Below are 9,300 nucleotides of genomic sequence, written 5' to 3'. Positions count from 1 at the left end.
CATCTGTCAACTTGAACATATCTCCATCAAATGAGATATTAGTGGCTCCTTCCATCTTGGACTACACATGCTAAGCTCCTCGAATGAACCTGGGAGCTTTGATACCACTGTTGGGAAATTCAGAACCAATTTCCCTCCTCTGTGTGATGCAAAATGGGCACTTGCGGAAGCGGCAAGTGGATAAAGAAAATAGAGAAGAGTAGAATAATAACACCAATAATTTTAACGTGGAAACAACCACAAGACCTAGTCTAGAAAATATCTCCACTATAGAAAGTTGGATTACAATATTTGACTCTCTCTTACAAAGAGGATAACACTCAATCTCACCCAAAAAGGATGAAAATACAAACTCTCTAGTATCTCACTAGGAATACAAATCGCACACTAAGTGGACATAAACTCTCTCACTTTCTCTCTATGATGTTTTTTTCACTTGCTTGTTGTATCTCTTCCTCACAAGTCCCCTATATAGTGAAGGGGAGGAAGGCTCCATCATAAAGACAGTGGATGATTAATTGATGTCATACTTTTCAAGACACTTTGAAAAGTGTTACTCCAACTTTCTAAGTTAGACTTCATAATCTCAAGACTCAATAAGTAATTCCAAGACCTTGGAATAGCCATCATTGAATTATTCAATGGTTCATCAACCAAGATTCATTGGTCTTGCTTCCACATCAATTAGGATGGATTCCCAGCAATACATTTGTGAAATAAGTCATAAGTTTTCATTTCCATTTTTGTCAATCTAAAATCTAAAAAGCCTATATAAATTTCACTTTCTTAAACAAATACCAAAACTAGTAAAATTAGGCTACGACTAACAAAAAAGCCGCTTTACAACAAAATTATTCAATAATTTAAGTGCACAAAAGTTGAAATGTGAATAGTTTAGAGAATGCATGGTGAAAGGTATTGATCATGTTTTTAGTTGAAAGCATTACCGTATCTTAATTAGACAATATCTACTTTAACATACATAATTTGGATACTTTCTTATGCCACTTCTTTGGAAGTTTCTTTAAAATTTTCTTACCGCAAATTCCTTTAGTTCATATCTTAAAATGCAGGCAAACAAGTTTTAGTTTGGATTTTGTTAGCTGAATAAAACTGAAACAGTAACATTGAGAATGATGTATTTATGTAAATGAAATTTTCTATGTTTAGCTTTTCAATGCAAACTATTATTTTAGGACTTCTTATCATCACTTTTAGGTTGAGGATTACACATCCTTTTACTTTTTATGCCATAAGTCTGTGTCATTCAAAAGTAGGATGGTGTAAAATTTTATTGGATTCCCATATAAACTAAAATATTGAAGGTCGATTTTTGGAAAGGACAATCACATATTCTGAAAAGAATTAGTTTTCTCATATATAAAGTAAAGTGATACATTTGATTATACAAAAAAAACAAAACAATTGGGAGGCAGTTATTATTCAAACTGGTTGTCTCATTCCAAATTAAATTAATATACAATAAAATATTCAAATTAGCCCTAATTAATTTGTTCATAAAAAAGATTAGCCTTGAATTGAAAATCTCGGGTCATTATCTTCTTGCATTTTTTGGATTACTAGTTAACAGTTACACGTTGTCCTTAGCAATGTAAAGATGACTGTCAAAGTCTACTAAACTCAGACGTTGAATTTTGAACAGTGCTAGAAATATGAATGCAAACAACATCCTACTTTTTTCATATAATATTTCAATCTAACAGTTTTTAATGTATTTTTGGTACTACTTTTAGTAAAATTAGTAAGTATAAATATTTTTAGTGGCGGATAAAATCCGAAGGTATAGGTCAAAGTTTTATACTTACACTCTTAATAGCCGTCACTAAAACTTATAGTGACAGTGAAAATCCATAAGTATAACGACTTAAATACGACGGACAAAAATGTTCGTAGATAAAAGTTTTTTGTACTATACCTACAATTTTTTATCTTTTACTAACGATTTTAGTCCGTAGGTATATGACAAATTTCTCCCTTTGACCAAATTCTTCTCCCCACTTCCCTCATCCTCCAACTGTGTGCTAATTTAGTCACACATATGCCACACGTGTGTTGACTTGGTCAGCCACATGACCAATAAGAGAATTCGTTTAAAATTTTTGTTGGTCCAAGCCCGAGCCAAGTCGGACGACGACAGAAAAGGTGGTGGTGGTGCGTGCCTGTGTGGAGGAGTTTTATTTGTATGACTCATCATCCACCACAAAACCCTTTGTACCTATTGGGGCACACCCCTTAGGGAACACTTAAGGCTTATAAGACATTTCAAAGTCTATCCTCTATCCAACGTGAGACTTGAGAGTTTCTTTATTTCACACCTAAAAGTCTCCATTAATGATATATTAAAGATCCATTAATTCCTTCAAGTTCCAACACCTCTCTATAAGAAACGAACCAAAGTTTGCACCTACCATATCAGTTCAAGAATGAACAGAGGAAGGATATGAGGTTGGCAAAATGACAATAAAAATAATCCAAAGATAGGAGTCTATAATCGCACTCTAACAAGAGGAAGAGGTAGAGAATGGGAAGATAAAGATGAATATATTCAACGTTAAAATGATATAATAGATCCAACTCATGGCTGGCAACTTTTCAGAGGGCACATATGTTGTCCCACTTTTTATATCATTGTATTGTTACCTCTAATTGGTTAAAAAAATTATTTAAGTTAAAATTATAATTATTAAATATTTTTTTGATAATTCATATCTCCTGACACATAGAGTGATATATACAAATGAGTGAAACAAGTGGACCCGTTTTGAGAGTAACACTAATATTCCAAGTCTGCGATCAACATTTCAATAGTTACACTAGGGATATCAAATGACAAAAAAATTGTTTGTTTAACAATCAATTATGTTTTGAGAATATAATGATGAAATGACCCCTTAGGAATTGTTTAATGTTTCTTTTGTTTAAATTTTAGCAATTATTGTATGTGGGTTAGTGGAGTAAAACTTAAGTGCATGGTATTTAACTTCATTTGTATTGGGAAGTATAGTGATAATAAATGCCTTCAAAAATAAAAGGGCATGATCATGGACCTTCTCAATCTGATGACATCTTTTAGCTTTTTGCCTTCTCATACTTATATATACTTATGTAGTAAAAGGATTTTATTTTATTTTTTCATTGACATAATAACAAATATATATTGGATATGTAACTCTCTTTTTTTGTACATTGGATATGTAACTGAAATATAATTATAATGTACTGCTAACTTAAAATACTCGTCAAGTTAAAAATAAATATAATTATAAAAATAAATGTAAAAAAATTAAATGAATGTAATATTATTTAAGAGTCTATAAATAATTATAATTGAATTATTGTAATATATATATATGCACCATTGATATAAATATTTATACAATTTAGTAATAATTAAATATAAATTATAGATAATGCAGTGACGATGTAAAGAACTCTTACATTGTCGATATATAATGAAGCAGACGGTCCTTAAGTTTAATATGCCCAGTAGATAGGATATCTCTATTCTTAACAGTCTCACCAAAGTCCCTTTGCTTACACATTTCTATTTCTCCTTTTGAAATTCTGCACTGAGAATAGTAAAAAAATCTTTTGATCATAGTTATCTCATTCCCAAACAAAGTCGAAACTCGTTGTGCTACCTTGAGTAGGTATGTTACAACACAATGAACTAAAATATTTCAAATCCAAAACAATGTCTTTTCCTTTCACATAGGAAGTAAGACAGTTTTTCCGGAAGTTCAAGTGCAGTAAAATACTCTAACAAGTTCAGGATAAATATCATTTGATTCACAGCAAAAATCGAAAAGGTTTTGTTGTTGTAAAAGATAAGGAAAAATAAATTCTTCAAACTCAAAATTCCCCACATTACCGTATTTTGGAGTAAATATGGTTCGTCCATGAAAGTGCTCCTCGAAGACTTTGCTTTGTTCATCATTTGTAAGAAGCCTTGCTAAATCTAGAAGGTTAGACTCCAAGGATGAAGTCCCTTGCCCTTTTTGAGTCACATTAGAGTGTTGCTTCTTGGTTCTTCAAGAGGATGCCATGAATTGAGTTTTTGAAATTTTTAGGTTTTTGGGTTTTGGAGATTTTGGGTTTTATGATTTGGTCCACTAATCACGAATATGATTGTATATAAGTGTTCAGAATTGAAAATATGATATAATTGGACACAAAAATCACTCAAATTATATGAAAAATGAAGATTTTAGGGATTGAGAAGGTTGAGCACGAGTTGAGGAAGAAGATGAGTTTGAAAAAAATTGAAAAAATGCATAAAAAAAATACATATATAACTGCACAGAGTAATTGGTTACTCAGTTTTAAAAATTTTAAAATTTTCAAACAGCAGGTTTGCGTTATCGATTACACACCCTGAGTAATCGGTGACTCAAATTCCCTGTTTAACCTGTAATGGTTACTCTCCAGAGGAACCGTTTACTGACCCCAAAAAAACTTATTTTTACGCATGATGATGCTATAAATAAGCACTTTTAAGTACACGTAGATATAGGATAAACATAATGAAGCACACATATAATCATATAATCATGTTAAGATATGTGAGCTTCATCAAGAATGCCTAATTCTCGTCTAATTTTGTAAAAAGGTTTTTTAGCCAAGGTTTTAGTGAAAATATGTACTAGTTGGTTATGAGTATCAACGAATTCTACAGTCACATCTTTCTTTTGGACATGGTCTCTAAGGAAGTGATGTCTTATATCTATGTGTTTGGTTCTAGAATGCATAACTTGATTCTTTGTGAGATTTATAGCACGTATTGTCATATTTTAGAGGAGTGCAACCTAAGTCTAAGCCATAATCCCATAATTGTTGTTTAAGCCACAACACTTGGGCACAACAACTATCTACTGCTATATATTCCACTTCAGTAGTGCTTAGGGTAACACATGCTTGTTTTCTTGCAAGACCAAAAGACTAAAACATTTCCTAAAATATGACAAGTACCACTTGTACTTTCCCTCTCAGTTTTGCATCCATCAAAATCTGAATCTGAAGAACCAACAAAATCATATATACTTCCTTTTGGATACCACAATCCAACTTCAGTTGTGCCTTTGAGATATTTCACGATTCTCTTAATAACAACTATGTGTGATTCTTTTAGTTTAGATTGATAGCATGTACACAGACATACACTAAACATGATATCAGGTCTACTGACAGTTAAATATAAAAGAGAATCCTTCTTCGCAACATAAATATAAAATTTGCCAATAAACTACTTCTACCTCTTTGAAATAACAAGAAAATCCTTGTGATAAATACTTTTAATAAGCATTTCACATGTTGTGCTTGATAGGCTCTCTACCTATATTATAGTTATTAATCTATCCAATGGTTATATTCACTTGATTAAAAAAAATATAAAGTTAACATTCTTTCATCCAATATTAAAAGAATTACAATCAATTACTAAATAAGTTAGGAATATGGAAACTTGCAAAATATTTCACAGTTTAAAATTTTTAAATAATTTTTTAAAATCTGACAGCAACATCACATAGCATTCTAAATTATGAGAGGTTTATTTAAGCACGTGATTTCTTTGAAATTATAATATTAAGACTGAGTTCCTTGCAATACTCCAATACAAGATAATGTACCAATAATTTATAATATATGAAATGTTAGTTAACTGGTACTCTAACTTCCCCTAGAAGGGTGAAAAGGTGACTCAAATTACAACTAAACTCGATTAGAAAAACAAAAGACAATCTTAAAAACTACTGTTTTTAATGGATTAAATAGTTACCTAATCAATTAATATAGAGCTGAACTTAATCAATTAAATGAAGGCTTAATCAACTAACCCGATGGTTTTCTTGAAAATATTTTGGTTCTTGATGCAGCAAAAAAAACAATGATTAAGATAATCTAATATGCTCTTAAACTGTTTTCAGAAAGTGATTAACATATCAGATTCACTTAAGCAATGATCTCTAAATGAATGATATAAAATAATACGATAATTGCATGTAAGTAAAAGAGTAGGGTAAGAGACAAGATGCCACAACCGATTTATCTTGGTTCGATTGCTAATCCACATGCAATCTACATCTAGACACCCCTTATGATTTTGGAAGATTTGCTTCACTAGAAGAAATCAAATATTTATACAAAACGCTTTTTTCACCAAGAATTCTCTTTGACCTAACTTCTAATGGCTCCTCACGACTTCTAACCAAGTATACCCAATGAGACCTTATCTTAGATCTTGACCACATTTTAGGATTTCTCTAATATTTCTCTCTTCCTCCTAGGTCATACCACATATCCTGAAAGACACAAATTTTCAAATTGATCATAAAAGATGTGCACAAAGTTCTATTGTACCTTCAATATGCTAATCATACACTAACAATCAAAACAAACTACCCTTTGATGAATCTCAAAAACTCATTGATGAAAATAAACGATTAAGATTAACAAAATTAAAAATCTTTGAAAACTCTCAATGTATGAAAATAAACTCTTTTGAAGATTCTAAAAAACTCTCTTTTTTGAAATGAAAGTTTTTCTCTCTTTTCCGAAAATCACTCTTGAAAAATGTGCATCCATCTTACATCAACTTTCAGTATTACTCAAGTTTTTCTTGGTTGCTTTGCATATGGAAAGGATTGTAAAATACCATTCAGTTTCAAACTGTTCTGTTGGGGGTAATCGATTAAATTTCCACTTAATCAATTAACATTACTTTAAAACGTTCATGATTCCAAAAAAAAAACTGACTTAATTGATTAACCATGTCCTTAATGATTAATGTGTTTCCCATTTACAAAGACTTAGTCAATTAATCCAAGTCTTAATCGATTAACGTTTTTCTGATAAGACTCAGTTAATTTTACATGAATCTCTAACATGAATGATGATTGCGTGATGCATGACTTTGAAAAGGATATAAGTATTTATACCCAAAAGCATGTATGCATGCTAAATACTCCTAAGTCATGTTATTTATAAAGATTATCTATGTAATATACTCATACTCTAATTATGTGAGATTTATCAAAAGGTTCACCCAACCTAGACTCTACCTATTAAAAGCATCTTAGAACCTAAAAATAAAAGAGTTACTCTTAATTTTGATAATCCTTTCTTGAAGCTTGAATATGAGTGTTTGTTGTTGTTATTGTTGTTGATATGTCTCTGCCTTTAAGCTTTAAGTTTTTTCTTCATCAAAATCATGTTCTTGCATGCTTACATTCATCATCTCCCCCATTTTGATGCTGACAAACCAATCTTGCAAACCTTATAATCTTCTTGAAAGACAATCAACTTGTTTTGAGATTTGATTTGAGCTTGAAAAATTGCTCCCCCTCACTTTGTGCATTTTAACTTTGATTGTTGTGGAAGCTTATAATGCATCAAATATGCAAAATTTTAGACAACAACCTTTCTCACCATTTCGGAATGATAAAAAATATTATTACAGTTACAAAAAACAAGCCAAAAGTAAAGAGATAAACAATTATAAAAGATCTTAATCGAGTATGCATGATGTTAATTAATTAAGCATATTAAGAATTTACTGAAATAACAATTTTTGTTGTAGTTAATCAATTACATCTTTTAGTCGGTTAAATAAGGATATTTCATCAAATTTATAAAAAAATTATTGTTTTTCTTTGGTTTTACATGTTATATTCAGCATATACTTAGAAAATATAGCAATTGTATTGACAAAATAGTAAGAAACAAAACATATATACAAGTCAACGCAATTCCAAAATACATATGGCAAAAACAAACAAATAACAAAATTTACAAAATTTAAATCATATATAGTGTCATAAAAGTACAATTTAAACAATAATGATATAAACAAACACATACCCTAGACTAAGCCAACTAGGACTACTAATGATTGCCCTATTTGAAAATACTCATCCACACTCCACCATTTTTGTAAATACTCATCTTGTGGGTCAGACTATCATCTATCAGGTGCCCCTAGAATTCACAATAATTATGTCCTCGTCACTTGTGTCAATGCCAACATGCTCAATGACACATGATATAAATATCCCAGAGGCCAACAATCTTGATGAAGAGGAAGCGATGTCAGACATCACTTACAGAATCTCTGTTGGCCAATTCACCGTGATTCATTCTTTGACATAATACATGAGCTTCAAGTCATTACTCGTTGGTTGAGCAGAGTTACTATTTCGCTGAACCAACACATAAGCAATAAGATAATGGAGAAGCTTGTTTTCAACAGTCATGGATCCAACCTTGGTCAGGTCACGTTGCATATAGTAGTGTGGTTATGTTAGGCATGACTTATACATTTCAGTTGAGTCATACGAGTTCCACAACTCGTTGTTACAGTCACCTAGAGTAAAACCATAACTAGTTAGGCCTCCATCATCCAGAAATAACTTCTCATCCAATATAATCAACATTCCCTTAAAAATACAACATATATTCCATCTTTGTATTGAAATTTTCTATAGAATTCCCAAAATAGAAAGCGTAAAATATTACCATTTAATTCCAGAAATGTATTAGCCCATTGTGAAGTGTGCATGTCAAGAGGAGCACATTGGAAAGCTTTCTCACTATATTTTTTGGTTTTGATGAGGACAACTTGTGTTTATAAGAGCTTGAAGATCATCAACAAATCAACGTGCTTAAGTCACAAGATTGGTATTAGACTTAGACTAGTAATTAGTTTAGGTTGAGTCTAAGGCTTAGGTAAACTCAATACATGTCTCATATGCATAAAACATTAAATCATTTTAGTTTTGAGATATGTCATTCATAATATGTTCATGCATCTCATATATACATGTTATCTGTGCATCCTAGGCATAAACTTAGTGTTGAACATGTATAAATTAAGTGCATAACGTATTTGAGTTTTGCAATTTGAAAATACACTTGGAAATATGCTGTTAATCGATTAAGACATGATTTAATCGATTAACATGAGTTTTTGAAAAGTTGTTGAAACTGAAAACTTGGAAAAACAGAATCAGTTACGTTTTTGAAACACGTTAATCAATTAACCAAGGTCTTAATCGATTAACTGGGTTGCTGAAGTAATTCTTTATAAACCGCGTTTTCAGAACTGAAGCCATTACTTGCATGTTGCATTTTTAAGAGAGCTAGAGCATATTTCGTGTTAATTGTTGCATCTATATGACATTGCATTTGTGAGATTAGAAAATAGAGAATTCTATGCTTTAGGATTGAGAGGCATTTCATGTTTAATTTCTCATCATTTCATCTCACATGTTCATGCATTCATTG

Source organism: Lupinus angustifolius, chromosome LG17, assembly GCF_001865875.1.
Source record: "Lupinus angustifolius cultivar Tanjil chromosome LG17, LupAngTanjil_v1.0, whole genome shotgun sequence".
Classification (NCBI taxonomy): domain Eukaryota; kingdom Viridiplantae; phylum Streptophyta; class Magnoliopsida; order Fabales; family Fabaceae; genus Lupinus; species Lupinus angustifolius.
Note: the sequence above shows the minus strand (reverse complement) of the source record.